The sequence below is a fragment of the Vulpes lagopus genome, chromosome 2, assembly GCF_018345385.1.
Source record: "Vulpes lagopus strain Blue_001 chromosome 2, ASM1834538v1, whole genome shotgun sequence".
Classification (NCBI taxonomy): Eukaryota; Metazoa; Chordata; class Mammalia; order Carnivora; family Canidae; genus Vulpes; species Vulpes lagopus.
Window position 1 is genome coordinate 116,030,663 of NC_054825.1, and position 19,470 is coordinate 116,050,132.

A 19,470-nucleotide genomic window follows, 5' to 3' on the forward strand; every position below is an offset into this window, starting at 1 on the left:
GCATAATACTCTAGGTTCATCCATGTTGTCTCAAATGGCATAATCTCATCCTTTTTATGGCTGCGTAATATTCCTGTGTATGTGTATATACACAGATCACATTTTCCTTATCCATTTATCTATTGATGGACAGGACACAGGCTGCTTCCCTATCTCGGCTATTATTTATAAGTAATGCTTCAATAAACATAAGTGTGCACATATCTTTTTGAATTAGTGTTTTTGAATTACTAGACCATATGGTATTTCTATTTTTAATTTTTTGAGAAACCTCTATACTGTTTTCCACAATAGCTATACCAATTTGCATTCCCACCAACAGTGTATGAGGGTTCCTTTTTTTCTACATCCTCACCAACATTTGTTGTTTCTTTTTTTTATTCTGGCCACTCTAACAGGTGATATTTCGATATAGTTTTGATTTGCATTTCCCTGATCATCGCTGTTGAGCATCTTTTTATGTGTCTGTTGGCCATCTGTATGTCTTCTTTGGAAAAATGTCTATTCAGGTCCAGAAAATCCTAACGCATCTACCCAAAGTACTAGAATAAACAAATAAGTGAAGTGGTAGGATACAAAATTAGTACCATGAAATCTGTAGCTTTTTTATACACTAAAAAACGAAATTGCAGCAAGAGAAATTTAAAAAACAACACCATTTACAGCTGCATCAAAAAGAGTAAAATACCTGGAAATAAACTTTACCAAAGAGGTAAAAGACCTATACTCTGAAAACTATAAAACACTGATAAAAGAAATTGAAGATGACACAAATGGGAAGATTTTCCATGCTCATGAGTTGGAAGATCAAATACTACTAAAATGTCTACATTACCCAAAGCAATCTATAAATTCAATCCAATCTCTATCAAAATGTCAACATTATTTTTCAGAGAACTAGAACAAATAATAACAAAGAATCACAGAAGACCCCAAATAGTCAAAACAAACCTGAGAAAGAAGGAACAAAAATGGAGGTATCACAATTCTAGATTTCAAGGTATATACTACCAAAGCTGTAGTAATCAAAACTATATAACACTGACACAAAAATAGACACAAAGATCAATGGAACAAAATAGAAACTCCAGAAATAAATTCATGATTACATGGTCAATTCACCTATGACAAAGAAGGCAGGAATACACAATGAAGACAAGATAGTTGTTTTTTTTTTTCAATAAATGATGCTGCAAAAACTGGACAGCTACATGTAGAAGAGTGAAACTAGAATACTTTCTAAAACCACGCACAAAAATAAAATGGATTAAAGACCTAAACATGAGACCCGTCACCATAAAATCCTAGAAGAGAACACGGGCAGTAATTTCTTTGACATTAGTCATAGCAACATTTTTCTTTCTTTTTTAAAAATTTTTTATTTATTTTATTTGACAGAGGGAGAGTGAGAGAGCACATGCTTGCGTGAGCAAGGGGCACAGGCAGAGGGTAAGGAAGAAGGACGATCAGATTTTGTGCTGAGCAACTGAAGTGGGGGGCTCGATCTCAGAACCCTAAGATCATGACCTGAGCTGAAACCAAGAGTCAGATGCTCAACTGACTGAGCCACCTAGGTGCCCCAAATAGCAACATTTTTCTAGATATGTCTCCCAAGACAAGGGAAATGAAAGCAAAAGTAAAATACATCAAAATAAAAAACTTCTTCACAACAAAGGAAGCCATCAAGAAAACAAAAGACAACTTACTGAACAGGAGAAAATGTTTGTAAGGGATAAATTCATAAGGGATTAATATCCAAAATATACAAAGAACTTAGACAACTCACCACCAAAGAACCAAACAATCCAATTAAAAAACTGGGCAGAGGATCTGAATAGTTCTTTTTCCAAAGAAGACATCAGATAACCATCAGATGTATGAAAAGCATCATGTTCTTTTTTTTTTCTTTTTTTTTTTTTTAAATTTCTATTTATTTATGATAGTCACAGAGAGAGAGAGAGAGAGGCAGAGACACAGGCAGAGGGAGAAGCAGGCTCCATGCACCGGGAGCCCGACGTGGGATTCGATCCCGGGTCTCCAGGATCACGCCCTGGGCCAAAGGCAAGCGCCAAACCACTGCGCCACCCAGGGATCCCAAGCATCATGTTCTTGAGGAGCAACAGGGAAGGATAGGCTAAGGAGGTCTGGGCAGGTAAGATGGGGAACTGTGGACATGAGGAGAGGCATGCAACAGAGCAGGGGTGCCGCAGGTATGGATATGCCATCACATAGATACTGTTTTTAAACTTATTAATGATGGGCAAGTCCTCAAAATAACATGGCATATTCATTAACAACAACAAATGTAGGTTCTTTTCTCTCTATAAATTTGTATACTCTTCATTCAACAGCCATTTTTAGTTTTGGTGGCATGTCTGCCTCTCAGCAGTCACAGCCCGGTGACATCAGCAAACATGTGCTACATTCGTTAATGTCTGCTCTATTTCCAGTTGGCTCTAGCGATCAGACCATGCTGTAAGACGGAAAAAGTTTGAGAATCTTTATTTGTGGTAAAGACACTTATCAAAGAAGAGAACGACAAGCAAGGCACTAAATCCCCCTTTAAAACCAAATCCCCTTTTAAAAAATTACTGAAAGGGAAAAATGCTGAACAGACGGTCTACATCTTATAATTTATGTGCCAGAATGGGTTTGTAAAGGCAGTTGTTTGGAACCTGGAATCCAGTTTGCCAAAAAAAATGTAGTAAATTGTTCCTAACTAATCCCACAAAGCACATTTAATCCATACTGAAGTGAGGCTGTTTGCATTTATCATAGAAAAGGAATACTGCTGGAACACTGGCAATGAAACAAAATACAACTGCATATAAAGTGATACTTAAAAAAATTATTTTCAATGTGAGGTGAAATTGACTGTTCTTCTCTCTGATTGACAAATATTTATAAACCATTTCCTGTGTGCAAAGGACCAGACTGAGAATTCAAGAAGGTGTAGTGGTCCCTGCCCTCAGTTAGTTTACAAGAGAGCTGCTGGAGGACAGGGAGTTCCTATACTGCGCCTGCCAAGCAGCAGGATGATGGCATCTGTGTCAGCATTAGCATCAGCAAAGAGACCTTCTAAGGAGACTCCTGAGTATCTATGAGGTACACAATCTTACAGCTATACATGATGATGTGAGAAGGAAAATGAACTGGCAAACACAGAAAGAAGGTGGTGAATTATTCCAAATTGGGACAAAATGAATATGAGTTAGTGTAAGGAAGGGGGCCAAGGACAATTCACATGTGAAGAAAAAAGGCTGCCTCATTGGCAGTTAGTGGAAATGTGAGCAATGAAAAATAGAGGCGTGGTCATCTGAAAGAGGGGAAGGTAGTATAAATGCCTGTGATACAAACACTACTGCATAAGAACAGATATGCAAACACAGTATAATCCCAGGTACTTTGTGCATAGTGGTGGCTTACTAAATAACTACTGAATGAATGAACTCATGAATTTGTGTAAGGTAATAGTGATTTTTCCAATCCAGTATGACCTCCACCTTCTTTGATAACAATAATAAAGGGAACTACCATATCTGTAACATCAACCATTGTGCTAGGCTGTATGTATACATACTATCCCTAATATTCACAATCACAATTCACAATTCACAATTCACAAGGTAGGTAACATATCACCAACTTAGAAATAAAAGTAGAAGTTAAAAAATGTTAGTAACTCCCCCACCAGTGAGAGCAGCAGAGCTGCCATTCAAACCCAGACCTGCTTAACTCAAAACGAGTACTCTTTCATTACCTGTAGACTGTCACCCCGATGGTTTAACATCTTAAACAGTTCCTGTAGTCTTAGAGAACCTGCCTGATGGTTTAGGTGTTTACTGACTTGCCTTATCTTTTTCCTACTTGATTCGATCCTCCTTGAGGGACTATGACTTATTGTTATCCTCACATGCCTGTCACATAATAAATGCTCATTAAACATTCACTAAATACATGATAAATGAAAAACTACTTAGTTCAGTGTTTCTAAAATTCAATGCCATTCTATACTTACAGATTTCAACATTCATAAAATAATCATGCTAATATATATTGTTTTCTACATGAATATCAAGGAATGAAAACATCCCGGTTTCTAAAAAGCTAGTTTTTAAAAATTTCAATTAATTAGCATATAGTATATTATCAGTTTCAAAAGCAGAGTTTAGTGATTCATCAGTGGCATATAATACCCAGTGCTCATTCCATCACATGCCCTCCTTAATGCCCATCAACCAGTTACTCCATTCCCCTCCCCACTCCCCTCTATTGATTCTCAGTCTGTTTCCTAAAGTTAAGAGTCTCTTAATGGTTTGTCTCCCTCTCTGATTTCATCTTATTTTATTTTTCCCTCCCTTCCCTTATGGTCCTCCATTTTGTTTCTTAAATTCCATACATGAGCAAAATCATATGATAATTTTTCTATTTGTAGTCCACAAAAATTTTTAAATATTTATTTATTTACTTATTCATGAGAGACACACACAGAGAGAGAGGCAGAGACACAGGCAGAGGGAGAAACAGGCTCTATGGAGGGAGCCCAGTGTGGGACTTGATCCCAGGACCCAGGATCACGGCCTGGCCTGGGCCAAAGGCAGACACTTAACCGCTGAGCCACCTGGCATCCCTTTAGTCCACACATTTTCACTTTCCTAAAAGCATAGTAATAACTTTTATAAACGTTGTAAAAGTTAGGTTACATAAATTATTTTTAGTATTACAGGCTCCCTGGAATGTGCTCTTGTTTTTGCAATGCTCTCCCAGTACTCTCATTACATCTTTTACAGGGTGATCCCCATCCCCACTCATGGCTTTAATCACCATTGATATGCTGGTACCCCTAAATTCAGTTCTTGCGTGAGATAGTGGCCATTGTGTGTTCATCAGGCCTTGTTTCCCTTTCTCCCTAGGAGCAGAGCTGGGCCATGTTTCCCTTCCTCCTTTATGGTTGAGTAGAACTGCAGTAAGTAAGTGCTGCCAGTGGAATGGGGGTGGAAGAACACATGCCACTTCCAGGTGGGTCCCTAAAAGCCTTCCTGTGCAACTCTCCTCCTTTTCCCGGTCTTTGCCAGTATCGACCAGGATAAAGCCATGGAGTCAGAGAGCCACCTGAGGGAGGAAGCCTGGGCCCTGGATGATTGTGTGGAGGAGAGCACCCCACCCTCAACCTACATCAGACCATGACAGGAGCTAGAAAAACTGCCTTAAGCAAAATATTGCAGGAAAGAGACGAACATAAGAAAGAACTGACCAGTTCCCAAGGAGTAATGAAAGAGAACAGAAAGCTCAGAAATTTGAAGTTTTGAAAGGCTATAAAAAAACAGCTTCTAGACCCTAGAGATTAAGAACAAGGGCTGAAAAGGCTTTGATCAACAGAGTCCTAATAAATCTTCTCAGTTGTATAAAATGACCCAGGTTAAGGGTGAAGGCTTCGGTTTAGATGGCCTTAAGGCAGCCGCAATTAGGTTGAATAAAAGAGGAATGGAGGCCACACCCATTTTCACGGGGATACTATTCACAATGGCCAAGAGGTGGAAGCAACACGAGTGTCCACGGATGGACGAATACATAAACAAAATGTGATACACACACACATACATGCACACAATGAAATATTATTCAGTCCTAAAAAGAAAGGAAACTCTACTATTAATTACAACAGGGATGAACCTTAAGGGCATTATACTAAGTGAAATAAGTCAGTCACAGAAGAAAAATACAGAATGATTACACTTACATGGGATTTCTAGAGTAGTCAAATTCATAGGGACAGAAAGTGAAATGGTGATTTCCAGGGACTGGAAGAGGGGAAAATAGGGAGTTGTGGTTTAATGGGTATAGTTTCAGTTCTGTAAGATGAAAATAGTTTTGAAGATTAGTGATATGACAATGTGAATATGAATACACTTAACAACACTGAACTGTACACTGAGAAATAATTAGGATGGTGAACGTCACGTTATGATTCTTTTTTTACCACAATAAAAAAAATGGAGGCTATAGTAGCCTGAATGTTTGTGATTCTCCCAAATCCACATGTTGAAGCCTTAACCCCCAATATGATATTGAGTTGGGGCCTTAGGGAGGTGATATGTATAGATGAGGTCATGAGGGTAGTGCCCCCATAATGGGATTAATGTTCTTGTGGGAAGAAGAGGAGAGACCAGGGCTCTCTCCATCTTTCTCTCTCTCTCCACACAAAGATACATACATGCACACACAAGCTCACACACATACACACAAAGCAAGGAATGACCATGTGAGCACTGCGAGAAGGCAGCTGTTTACAAGCCAGGAGGAAGTTCCTCCCTAGGAACCAAACCTGCCAGCACTTTGATCTTGTACTTCCAGCTTCCAGAACTGTGAAAAATAAATGTCTGCTGTTGAAGCCACCCAGCCAATGTTATTTTGTTACAGCAGCCCAAACTAAGATTAAGACAAAGAAGAAAAGAAAACAAAAACCTAACAAACCAGGCTTGAGAAATGTGAAGAAAAGAACTCTGGATACTGACACATACAATTGATGGGAAGCAAAGAGATGAGAAAGGCCTAAGTTTCCAGGGGATCAGTGCTGCTGAAGAAACCACAATCTCACTCTAAAGAAAGCCTTTGTTGCTTTCAAGTTGTAAAACAACCTGTGGCAGATAAGACACCAAAAGCACAAGCAAAAAAAGACAAAACCAATAAAATTGACTTCATCAAAATTGAAAACTTTGTGCTTCAAAGAACACCATCAAAGAAGTGAAAAAACCCACAGAATGAAATTATTTGCATATCATATATATATGAAAGGACTTATATATAGAATATACATATAACTCTTAAAACTGAACAAGAAAAAGAAAACCCAGTTGAAAAATGGGCAAAGGATTTGAATTAGCAATAATCGCGTCTCGGATAAACCTCATTGGCTAGGATACTGCCACTGCGCAAAGCTGGGCAAAGGACTTGAATAGATATTTCTCTAACAAAGATACAAATGGCCAATAAGCACATGAAAAGATGCCCAGTATCACTAGTCATTAGGGAAATGCAAATCAAGACCACAGGTAAGGGGGGTCCCTGGGTGGCTCAGCGGTTTGGCGCCTGCCTTGTCCCAGGGTGTGGGACTGGAGACCCGGGATCGAGTCCCACGTCGAGCTCCCGGCATGGAGCCTGCTTCTCCCTCCTCCTGTGTCTCTGCCCCTCTCTTTCTGTCTATCATAAATAAATAAATAAATCTTTAAAAAAAAAAAAAAAAGAAAAAAGACCACAGGGGAGATACTACTTTAGACACACTAAGAGTGTTATAATCACAAAGACAACAAGTGTTGGCAAGAATGTTGAGAAATGAGAACCTTCTTACGCTGCTCCAGGTACTGTAAACTGGTATAGTGGCATTGGAAAACAGTTTGATGGTTCCTTAAAAAGTTAAATACAGTTACCATATTACCCAGGAATCTCTATTATATACCTCAAAGCAATGAAAACACATATCCACATAAAAACTTCTATGTCAATCTTCTTAGTAGCATTATCCATAATAGCCAAAAAGTGGAAACAGCCCAAAGTTTCATCAACTGGTAATGGATAAACAAAGTGGTTAAAAAATAAAAATAAAAAAACCCAAAAACCCCTGGTATATTCATATAATGGAAAACTACTGGGCCATGAAAAGGAACAAACTATGGAACAACTTGGGAACATTATACCAACAGTCTTCAGGACCAGTTCCAAAGGCTAAAGAGCCCTAGGAAGGGCCAGGGCCCCTAAATGATTTCATGGGCTAGAATAACTCCTTTCCCACACACACAGGAGCAAGACACAACTTAGAATGCGTTAAGCCACTGTTTGCTACAGCAGTTAGCCTATCCTAAATAATACAAGACAAATCTAATGAGCTCCAGATCCTTTGGCAAACACTACTCCAGTGTTTGAGTAGTCTCCTTGCCAAAACAAGCCAAACAACAGCCTGCAATGCAAAAGTCATATATGTTTCCAGATTATCCAATTATCCAACATTTCTAGACTAGGGTCTCAATTTTTAAAAAACAACCTGTTAGCACCCCCCAAAAATGGGGTAAAAAGCCTTACAAAACTATACAGAATAAAAATATGTTAGTGATATTCTCACAATCCATTATATACATATTTGGTAATCTTAAATGCCAGATATACACACACTCTCGCTTTTTAATAATAGGCTGATTAAGTTAACAAATTGCCTTTTACTCTAGATTGATTCAGTAAAGGGTAACAAAGTCATAAGCCAGAACAGGAGTCAAAATACTGCTTACATGGAGCATCCGGAAAGAACAGAAACTCTCAAAGTACATGATCTGAACTTACCTCTTCACATCCAGGTGGCATACTGAGATGCCTCTAAGGATACTTCTCAACCTGCTCCAGTGTCTCCTAGTCCCCTAGGAGTCAGAGCCCTCTCAGTGGGACTGGGTAGGAGGACTTGCTCCCACCTCTCCCTGTCTCCCCACCTTCACCTGAGGCTCTTCCGAGGAGGATGCCACCAGAGATGCAGCTTCACAAGATCCAGAGGAAGAGGCAGACAGGTTGCCTGGTGTGTAGAGCAAACCTGGGGGCTCATCAAAGAAAACTAAGGTGGGTTTTAATAATACAGATTCCCAGGTCCCGCCTCTGAGAGGCCAATGCATAGGCCTGGCATGAGGTAGAAAACTAAAGATCAGCTAGGTGGGACTGGTGCTGTGGCCCTTCTATGGCTGTTAGAATCACATGTACAATAGATGTATACTTGTCTGTCTCACTATAGTTCTGAGTATCTTGACAACAAATGCTTTGTCTTTTCATCCTTGTGATGTGAGGAGCTAGCAGAGAGCATGATGTTGCTTAGTGCTCAAAATAGGTTTACTGAACAAAACAATAAATGGCCATCATGCTTGTTTTTAATTTTTTTTAAATTTAGACTGTATTTCTTACCTGGCCTTATGAGTATAATTTAGTAGCACAAAATATATATTTTGGTATCAGATTTTCACCTACTATGGTCCTCAGCAAATAGCAAAAGTTATTATCTATTACTGAAGAGTCTATGATACCCTGCCCTAGAATCCTAACTCCTGAGCGGTGTAAGCAAAGTGACACATTAAAAAATAAAACCTCCAAGAAATCCTCTGTAGCTGTGGAGGTCAGCCAGCTATTGATTCCATGGTTCATACTAATGTCCTTAAAGGATATTATAATTCAGATTTAAAAATTCTTCACAGAGAAATCAGATGTTAGTCACTTGAAACATGAGAGAGAGACAGAAAGCAAAAGCAGACCCATTTAAGAATTCCTAGATATGATGTCATAAAGGTATCAAACATCTTAAAGAAAAACTTGAAGTGTTCCCAAGAAAAAAAGGCCCAAAACATCAGGATGATGATGGCTTTTGTATTACTGGCCAAATGAAGAAGGCTTTGAACTGAGGAGTGAGGAGGAGGTAAAGTGTTTTAAGGTTAAAATTCAGAGTATCTTTATTTTACTTTGGTAGAATTTATGATTAAGTATTCCCTTTTCACACTTAACCCTTCTAATCTGCTTACTAATTAACAACTTGGTATGCTTTATGCCTCTAGAGACATTTTCTCAAGAGCTCTGCATTTGGCAAATAACTATATACCTTACATCAGGAAAACTAACAGGCTTCTAATTAGGGAAAGAATGAACTGAAGATTATGAAAACTGTTAGCCAAAAAATTAGATGAGCTACTGTTGGAGGCAAATCCAATTCTTTCATAAATTGTAGAGTGACACACAAAATAAGTGTCATGAAAAATGAACACAAGGGGCTCCTGGGTGGTTCAATTGGTTAAGTGTCTGCCTTCAGTTCAGCTCATGATTTCAGGGCCTTGGGATTGAGCCCCCAGTTGGGCTCCCTGCTCAGTAGGGAGTCTGCTTCTCCCTCTCCCTCTGCCCCTCTCCCCTACTCATGCTCACTTGTGAGTGCACATGCTCTCAAATGAATAAAATCTTTTAAAGAAAGAAATGAACATGAGCTACAGGGGAGCTCAGATGTTTTCGTTGCAGATGATACATGAACACTGTGCACCAAAGGCAAACTTGACGGCCATCCCAAGAGCAAAACCAGAGTGTGCTTTTCTTCCACCACTCTGTAAGTGGTATTATGTCAATTGGGACAATTCCTCCAGCTGGAGGGAAAATATCCCATAATGGTGGTAGATGTGATGATGTGGGAAAAACTGTAAAAACTACTACAGAGCTTGACTAGGAAGTGACTAAGTATTGTCTTTATAAACCCCACCATCCTTTTAATCTGTCTCTTTGAAACCCACTGAGCTCAAGACTTTCCTCATCAAGAAGTAACTCCTAGTTAGACTGAGTCACCAGGCTACTCTGTCTACACTCCTGGTCCCTAGCATTGACAATTCCATCAGCACGGACAACTGTTGTATGGCTTGTTGTTCAGTATATTCCTGAAGTGATTCTTTTGTCCTCATTACAGATCTGGACAGGCCAACCACTGGAACGTCCACCAAGCCCGTAACTCCACACTCCAAACTCCACTTTGTGAACGCCATGCGCAAACAGCAGGCTCGACCAGGGACTGGGAACCCACTAAGGGCAGCCACTCCCTAGGCTGCCCAGAGGCCTCTGAGCTGCTGTGGCATGAATCTACTAGAACAATCTAATTGTCTTTCTTTTGAGGGTATCTGAAATGGACACAAGAGGGAGAACTGAACTACTAAAGGGAGCTGAACAAATCTGAGAAACAGAAACAGTCATAGGATAGTATGAGTCCTAATAATGAGAGGGCAGGAATGGCTGCTGTTTTATATCTACTTTGAACTAACTCCCATTCCCCAAATTATGTTTCAGTCACCAAAAGAAATGGCTTTTTTTCTGTTCCTCTGTTTCCACATTTGTAAAAAGCAGGTTATAATAATGGTGCTCTGATATAGAACTATTGTGAGGAAGAAAAAGTTACATGTGTGCAATACTTAAGAATAGAGCCTGGCACCTACTAAGTACAAGATAAATACAGATATCTCTTATTATCCACACTCCTGCTTTCTGAAAATAGGAATTTGAATTTAGTAAGATAAATCTGATAAATTCCTCAACTATCCAAATTCAGGAACAAAATAGATTTGGCCAGAGAAAGATACTTGTGTTACTTACTATACTTAAGCACCTGATCATGTGCCAGATACTATGCTGTGTGATTTACATGTAAGAGTAAACCAACTTTTTTTCTATTGAATTCTATTTAACATGTAACATTATATAAACTTAACGTATACAATATATTGATTTGATACATTTATATATTGTAATAGGGCTGCCAATGTAGTGAAAGTCACTACCATCATGTTATGTAATTACCATTTCTTTTTAATAGTGGGTGTACATCTTCTTTGGAAAAATGTCTATTTGGTTCTCTGCCCATTTTTTTTTAACCCAATTGCTTGTTGTAGGAGTCCTGTATGTATTTTGGATATTAACCCTTTATCTAATATATGGCAAGTATTTTCTCCTATTTTGTAGGCTGTTTTTTGAAGATACTATTGCAGCAGAACATGTTCTACATGATTGAGATGGGTACAGGCAAGTAGAGGCACATGTTCCTCTTTGAGCAAACTGTCACCTTAAGCAAACTACTCAAGAGGGGGTCCTTCACCCTGGACTACATATTCAAAAGGAGAATCAAGATGAATTACTTGGTCCTGGATGAGAACATGGACAGTGACCCTAGCAAGTCTGCATTTATGAACAGGGAGACTTCTGAGAAGACCATTCTGTAAGCCACCAATACAGACACATAGCAAACCTGGGCACAGAGCACTAATCAAGTCTTAGAAACACAATAAGACTCCTTAAATGCTGCCACAGGACCTCATTCATCAAAGATTATTATGTGCTGACAGAGAGTGACATCTGTGTGAACCAAGGTGAGGTGGTCCAGGTCCTCACTGTCAACAAGCAGAATATGTGCCTGATGTTATCACCCTGCCAGCAACCATTCCCCACAGCTGAGGGCTGGGTCTTGGTATCCCTCACCAAAGCCACCGTAGCAGCAAAAAACAGTAACAAGAGCACTAAATAAGTGCCTCATTGGCTTCCTGAGGAGTGTGTAGATTTAGAAAACTGAAAAAGTAACAACACAAAAATATGAACACGTTTGGGAATTACTACTGCTTATTCTCAATGGTGTCACTGGAACCAATGTTTTGAGTGCTGAAACCACATGCAGCAGGCCATCCAGGTTGGATCTTTCCAATTTTTGTTGTTGCTGTTGGTGGTGGTTTTTCTTTCCTTTTTATTTATAATCTTCTGTTCATTTTTTTTCTTTTTTTCCCCCCACTTCATTAAGAAACGTCCTGAAGCCCAAGGTGATGCAAGGCCTGCCTTTTGTTGCTCCTGTTGACCACAGGATTCATTGGACTGAACTTCTATTTTTCTTGTAGTAAGTTACCCACATATATACACCTGAAGGTGATTTTCTTCCCACTTCAAAACAGGAGTTTAGATATCAGCTGAAGAAAAAGTAAAATGAATCATACAGCTTTAAACACCAGCAGGACCATTTATATAGAATTACAGTTAGCAAGTACTAACCACTAAAGAGATCTGAATGAGTCTGAAAGACCCACAGACACATATAAAGAATCAGTCAGAGAAAGCATCTGAGTCAAAATAATGGGAAGGCAGGTTTGAAGGTGAAAACCTTTTTGATGCTAAGGCAGTAATGAAATAATACAGATGCTATTTTATATCCACTTTGAACGTTCCCGTCACCAAACGATGCAGCTTTGGTTGCCCGAGGTACCCTAGACCCTAGCAGGCCTGGTGTAAGATGCACTTCAGGTAACAGGAGCTCTTCTCATTATAACTTTAAAAAGGCCTTTCCAGTTATCATCCACCCTGTAGCACTTGATATTTCATCCTGGAGCAGAATCATGTTTTGGCTGACTGATCAAAGTTCCTGGACAGATGGAGGAGGCCTAATGATGATGGTGACAATGGTCCATATTCATGTATCCCAATTTCAAAATCCAAAAAGTTCTGGAAAAGCAAGCTGTTCAGAGTTAATTTGGCAGGAAAATCTGACCTAAATTTATGTGTCTTTATTCCATTTAGTGTGAAGTTTCATAAATTTCACCACAATAGGATTAAAATGTTTGATTACAGGGTGCCGTCTGCAGTATTGCTAGTAGGTTTCATAATATAGGACATATGCATTGAGTTACTTTCTTAAAATGAAAACAAATCTGAATTTCAACATGTATTTGGCCTCAAAGGTTTCTAAAACGAATTGTACACCTATAACAATAATGCTTAACTAGCATTTATTATATGTCAGGTTATATCAGAAGCACTTTATATGGATTAACTCATTTAATTTTCACAGTAGCCCTATAAAATGTAGTAATTCTCATATCTTAGCAATGAGAAAGCCAAGGCAGTAGTAAAATGCCGTAATTAGCTAGTAGGTAGTAGAGCCAAAACCTCAGCCCAGCCAGACGAGCTCTGAGACTCTTCCTCTTCATTATCATAATTCTTTCAATACCCGATGCATTATTGTGGTCACTAAAGAAAGGTGGATCTCTTGATGCCGTTTCCTGAACTCATTCCATGTCTAGCATAGATCATGTTCAGTATTTCATGATATAATTTGACACTGTATTTTATATAAGTACATATTCTGCAATAAACCAGCTAGCAGCTGAATTCATTTGTCATGGCTGAGGTTTATAGCATCTCAGGTGGCACCTTAAATGCTATTTACTCATTAGATGCTTGAATTCCTTACACAAATTTTTTCTAGTCTACACTGGAATGTCTCTACAACTGTATAGGCAGCCTACTTGGGCTCTAGGCAGCTCTAATCACTAAGAAGTCTTCCTTGTGCTAATTCTAAAATGCTTCCCTGAACTTTCTAGCCATTGATTCTAAACACAGAAAAGGTCATTTCCATTTCCATATGTTTGAACCCTTTAAAATCATTATAGATAACTATTTCTCCAATTACTCTTTCTAGAAATGGTTCAAAGAAAACATGGGTAATATTTTTAAAATACACAGCAGGGATGCCTGGGTGGCTCAGTGGTTGAGCATCTGCCTTTGGCCAAGGGCGTGATCCCAGGATCCAGGATCGAGTCCTGCATCTGGCTCCCGGCAGGGAGCCTGCTTCTCCCTCTGCCTGTGTCTCTGCCTCTCTCTGTGTCTCTCATAAGTAAATAAATAAATCTTTTAAAAAAATACACAGCAAAAGTTGATATGAGGAGTTAAACAATGAGAAAGGATAACTTAAAAAACAAAATGTTGATTTCCAGGTTTCCAGATGATGGTAGCTGCTTATACCCAAATTTCTCCACATATCCTCCAGAGACTTTATAGATAAACAAGGAGAACAAAAAAATCCATAAAACAAAACTAAAAAATAAGAGTGACGGAGAATACTGCAAACTGCAATTTACATGGAAATCAACAAATGGACATTAAAAACCAGCAAAGCTAATCTAGAGCTCATAATGGAATAGAAAAATCAGTGGAGAATAAGTGAAAAGGAGAAGAGACCAATGGGTTCCTCATGATGGCAGAACACAGCTAACATCACCCTTAGAAGGACAGAGTCCCACAGGAATAGGGAAATATTGAGAAAAGGTTTGAGACCTTGTGGATCAGAGCAGTAACTACTGGGGAACAGAAAGAAGGACCTGAAAGTTCTTGAGAACAGAGGTGGCGGTGACCAGCAGGAGTCCCTTGGAATCTCGGTGATCAGGGGAAGGGAGAGAGAAGCAGTGGATTTTAAAGATCCTATTAAACAAATAAGAAACACAAAATCAGAAGACCCATCAACCACCACCTTAACTCTTAGAAAAAATGCTACCTGTTAAATAATAGGCACTCAGCTGAGGTTACTCTAAACTAAAAACTAGTACACCATCCAAACTTCTCACCATCACCATAGTAGAATAACTACTATTGATTTAGGAAAAGATAAGACATTTTAAAAGTGATGGGAATAACAGGTAACATCCATATAAAACTACTGTAAGAATCAAAATACCTCAGGTGATAAAGCCCCTTATCTGATACCCTGCCATAAAACCCACAAAGCAGAACTCTGTATATAATCTGCTCACATTAATATCCTTAAACAAATATTTGCATATGTGAAAAAACACTCTAAATCAGAAATTCAAAAACTCAAAACAGAAAAGTACAAAAAAGATCCCAGAGATGACTCAGGGAAGAAAAGGAGAAGAGAGAGGAAGACAAAATAATTTCAGAAATGAACATTCAAATCTGAGATGCCAAAGAGACAAGACTGGAAATATAACAGCAGGTGCTATGAAGAGGAATAAAAATGCCAAGAGAATAAAAACAAAATACAAAAGAGCTAAAAAATCTAAGACACAAATTGGTTGCTATAGAATCTAAGCAAAGAAGACCTAAACTGTATGTAATTAAAATTTCTGAAAAATAAAAACAAAGGACAGAGCCTGTATATATATAACTGTAATTCAAAAAAAATTTTCAAAGGGCTTGCTAACATCTAGACAAATTGACCAAGAATAATCAATCATCTGAGACATAGCCTACTAAAAATACTGCATTTAAAACAAAAGAAAAAATCCTTCTGGACCTTAGGCAAGAAAACCAAATCACTACAAAGCAAAGGATATCATAATGGCATCGTATTTGTCAACAGTAACACACATAGCAAGAGTACAGGAAAGAAAGTATAAGGCTAGGTCTTTATATCCAGCCAAACTGTTTTCAAGTATTAAAGCTATGAAAAATAGTTTGAAACCTGCGCAAACTCAGTATAGTACTCAGGAGCCCTCTCCATGGAATCTGTAAGAGAATGAACTTCATTTAAGTATGAGGTGTCAGTGATGTTCTGGACTATGGTGAACACTGAACACATTTAATTTTTTTGAAGATTTTTATTTATTTATTTGAGACAGAGACAGACAGAGAGAGAGAAAAGGAACAGGGGGAAGGGCAAAGAGAGAGGAAGAAGCAGATTCCTCAATGAGTGCAGAGCCTGATATGGGGCTCAATCCCGGGACTCCAGAATCATGACCTGGGCCAAAAGCAGACGCTTAACCAACTGAGCCATCCAGGTGCCCTTGAATACATTAAATTTTAGATCAAAGACCAAAACATAGGAAGGGATAGAAGTAGAAGAGTACATGTTATCTGTCCTGTCAAAGTATAAATAATACAATCATTTATTTAATAGTAAAGAGAAGGGAGTAGAGGGAAAGTAGAATAAGCTCATTGGTTATCATATGGGTATAGAGTCAATGGTATTATTTAAAGCTCCCAACCTAGGATAAAGGGGCTGCTGGCATTACAAAAGGTCTTTTTTAAAGGTAAATCCTAGAGTAGGTGTTGGCAATCTTTAGGTGGCAGGTCAAATACAGTTCACCTTTTTTGTAAATAAAGTTTTAGTGGCACACAGCCAAATCCATCCAGTTACATATTGCCTATAACTTTTGTTCTGTCTACATCATAGACATTAATGTAGTCGTACTGTCCAAATCAACAGAGGTATTTGTAAGAGATGGTATGACCCACAAAGCCTTAAATACTTACTATGTGGGCCTTTACAAAAAAAGTTTGCCAACTCCTAATGTATAACAAAAATACAAAACTTTCCTAAATGCCAAAAACACAGAAAAAGAAACATAGTAAGTTTTTTAAAAAATGAAACAGTTAATATCAATCATATATGTAATATCAATAAATGTAAATGTGCTTAATTCATACATTAAAAAAAAGGGTTTTGGGGCCGTTCATAAAGCAAAATAAAATAACACCAACTGTATGCTCTTTAAAAGAGAACAAATTGAGGCAGCTTTTTCTGCCCACAGATCCCATCCCCATGATATAATAAAAGCACCTCAAAAGTAAAATAATTTAAAAATTTAAAAAGAAATCTAAAAGTTAAACATGAAGGAATGAGCAAAGATATACTAGGCAAATGCCAATAACATGAAATCAGGAGTTGTGATTTTTTTTTTTAAAGATTTTATTTATTTATTCATGAGAGAGAAAGCGAGGCAGAGATGTAGGCAGAGGGAGAAGCAGGCTCCATGCAGGGAGCCCGATGAGGAACTCGATCCTGGAACCCCAGGATCATGCCCCGAGCCAAAGGTAGACGCCCAACCACTGAGCCACCCAGGCATCCTAGGAGTTGTGATTTTGATACCAGGCAAGGCAACATTCAGACCAAAAGCATAAAGACAGAGAAGTACAAATGCCAAAACCACAGCAACTATCTTCATAAAGCAGAGGCTATGAGAGATGCAAAGAGAACCCGGAAGAGACACAATAAGAGACTAAAACACCATTCTGAGCCTGAGACATGTCAAACAAACAAAAAGTAAATAAAGATATAGGGGACCTAACCAACATCATTTATAAGGCATACTGTACATGTGTGTATATTACATTGATTATAGAAAATATAATTTCTCAAGCATACACAGGCCAGTCATGAAACTGTCCTTATATTAGGCCATAAAAAAGCAAAACAAAACAAAAACAAAAACACCTCATGAAGTTCCTAAGGTACAGACCTTTTCTGGCCACAATGCCATAAAACTAGAAATTAATAACATCAGAACACGTAAATTGAAAAAGGTTCTTCTACTTGAACATTAAAAAACTCTTCAAAGCATCCTCTTGCGAGAAAGGGGGATATACAAACCCAAACTGCAGTATTTCTAAAAAACGTATGAAAAGATGAGAATGAAAATACTACATATACTAATTATTGAAGCAGTACCAAAGAGAATATATATAATATCTTTTGCATAAGAGAATAGATGCAAACATATGCACACTCAACCCCCCTCCCCAAGTACTTTGGCTTATTTTTTCCAAAAAAAGAAATATAAAAGAAACCAACGAAAACGGTATCTGTAAAGGACAGGAAAAAATAGAATGGATGAGGTAGGTATAGGAGTGTGATACCTTTGGTATATTTATTTATATAGTTTTGACTTTTGAAACATGTTTTACAAATTCAGAAAATAAAATTTTAAAAAGGTTGAAAAAAACAAACTCTAAAAGTGGACACAAGCGTAAATTTAAAACTCTATTTTCCAACTGTATATCAAGTCAATAACATGATCACACAAAGAAAACAATTCAAATTAACTTTGAAAATATACTCTGATCAAATATGACTTTAGTGGAATATACTCTAAGCACAAGAAAATCTGCAAAGAAGGCTTGAATATTACCTAGTGTTTTTTGTGTGGTTGTTGTTACTGCAACAGTGTTGGTGTACTAATTCTGAAACTATTTTGCAGATTCAATGGAGTTCAGAAATACAAGGAGTTCTGTAAACTTTCATATACATATGAAATAAAGTAATTTTGGAGAGTGTATCTTCTCACTCTAACCTAAGGATTGGCTAGAAAACGTTTTTTTAAAAAGTACATATATATTTTAAAACGTACATATATAGTTGCACAACAATTTAAATGTATTTATTACTGCTTAACTATATGCTTAAAAATGGTTAAGATGGTAAGTTTCAAGTTATGTGAATTTTACCATATGGTAGGCATGGAGCCAGGATATTGACATCTATCAACCCTAAACTGAGATTATCCCTGGAAGAAGGATATTGTTATTTTCCTTTCACAGAGGACTAAACTGAGGCCCAGAGTTGGTAATTATGTCACATAAGACGAGAAAGTAGTAACAGAGACTAGAACTACTGGCTGTTTTACTGACCCCAAAGCTTATCATGCTCTTTCCACCATAACCAAATGATTTTTCAAAAAGAATATTAACAATTTAGTTTTGATTTATTTTTTTAAAGATTTTATTTATTTTAGAGAGAGAGCGCGAGCAGGGGAGGAGGAGGGAGAGGAAGAGGGAAAGAATCTCAAGCAGACTCTGCACTTAGTGTGAAACCGGATGTGGGGCTCGATTTCACAACCCTGAGATCATGACCTGAGCTGAAACCAGGAGTTAGACGCTTAATGGATTGAGCCACCCAGGTGCACCATACTTTTGCTTTATTTTAAATGAATGGACATTCACTGCTTTTGTTATTGTTGGATATTTGTTGTTACTGAGTAGTGATAGTGGCAGTTTTAAGGACTTTTGCCAAGAATTTGCAAGAGAAGGAAATAATTCCAGAAGGGTGTTTGGTCTCTTAGATAATGACATCTGGCCTTCCCGAGTGTTGTTGTTTCAGGTCATATCCTCTGCCTGGAAAAAATGGAGCCTAATAGCTCAAGGTAGAAGAGATTCGAATCCAAGGTATATGCCTAATCTGCTTTTAAATACAATTTTAAATTTTTGAACAGTGTAAAAATGTTAAGTCTGGTTGGAACACATGTTCAAGCCAGCATATATTAGAAACATTATGTTCAGAAGCCAAAGCAGCCACTACTAAAAGCTCATGCACATGCGGTGGCCCTGTTTCCCCTGGGAATTGGCTGTTCAGTAAGTTCAGAGACCATAGGAACCTAA

General features: G+C 38.1%; 1 protein-coding gene and 1 pseudogene across 5 annotated transcripts in view; both read right to left on the minus strand.

The window, feature by feature from the left end:
- The window catches only part of MCM9 (minichromosome maintenance 9 homologous recombination repair factor), a 95,891-nt gene that overhangs the window by 11,027 nt on the left and 65,394 nt on the right, over nucleotides 1-19,470 (minus strand). The window lies entirely within an intron of this gene.
- On the minus strand, nucleotides 6,810-6,940 carry LOC121486052 (annotated as a pseudogene).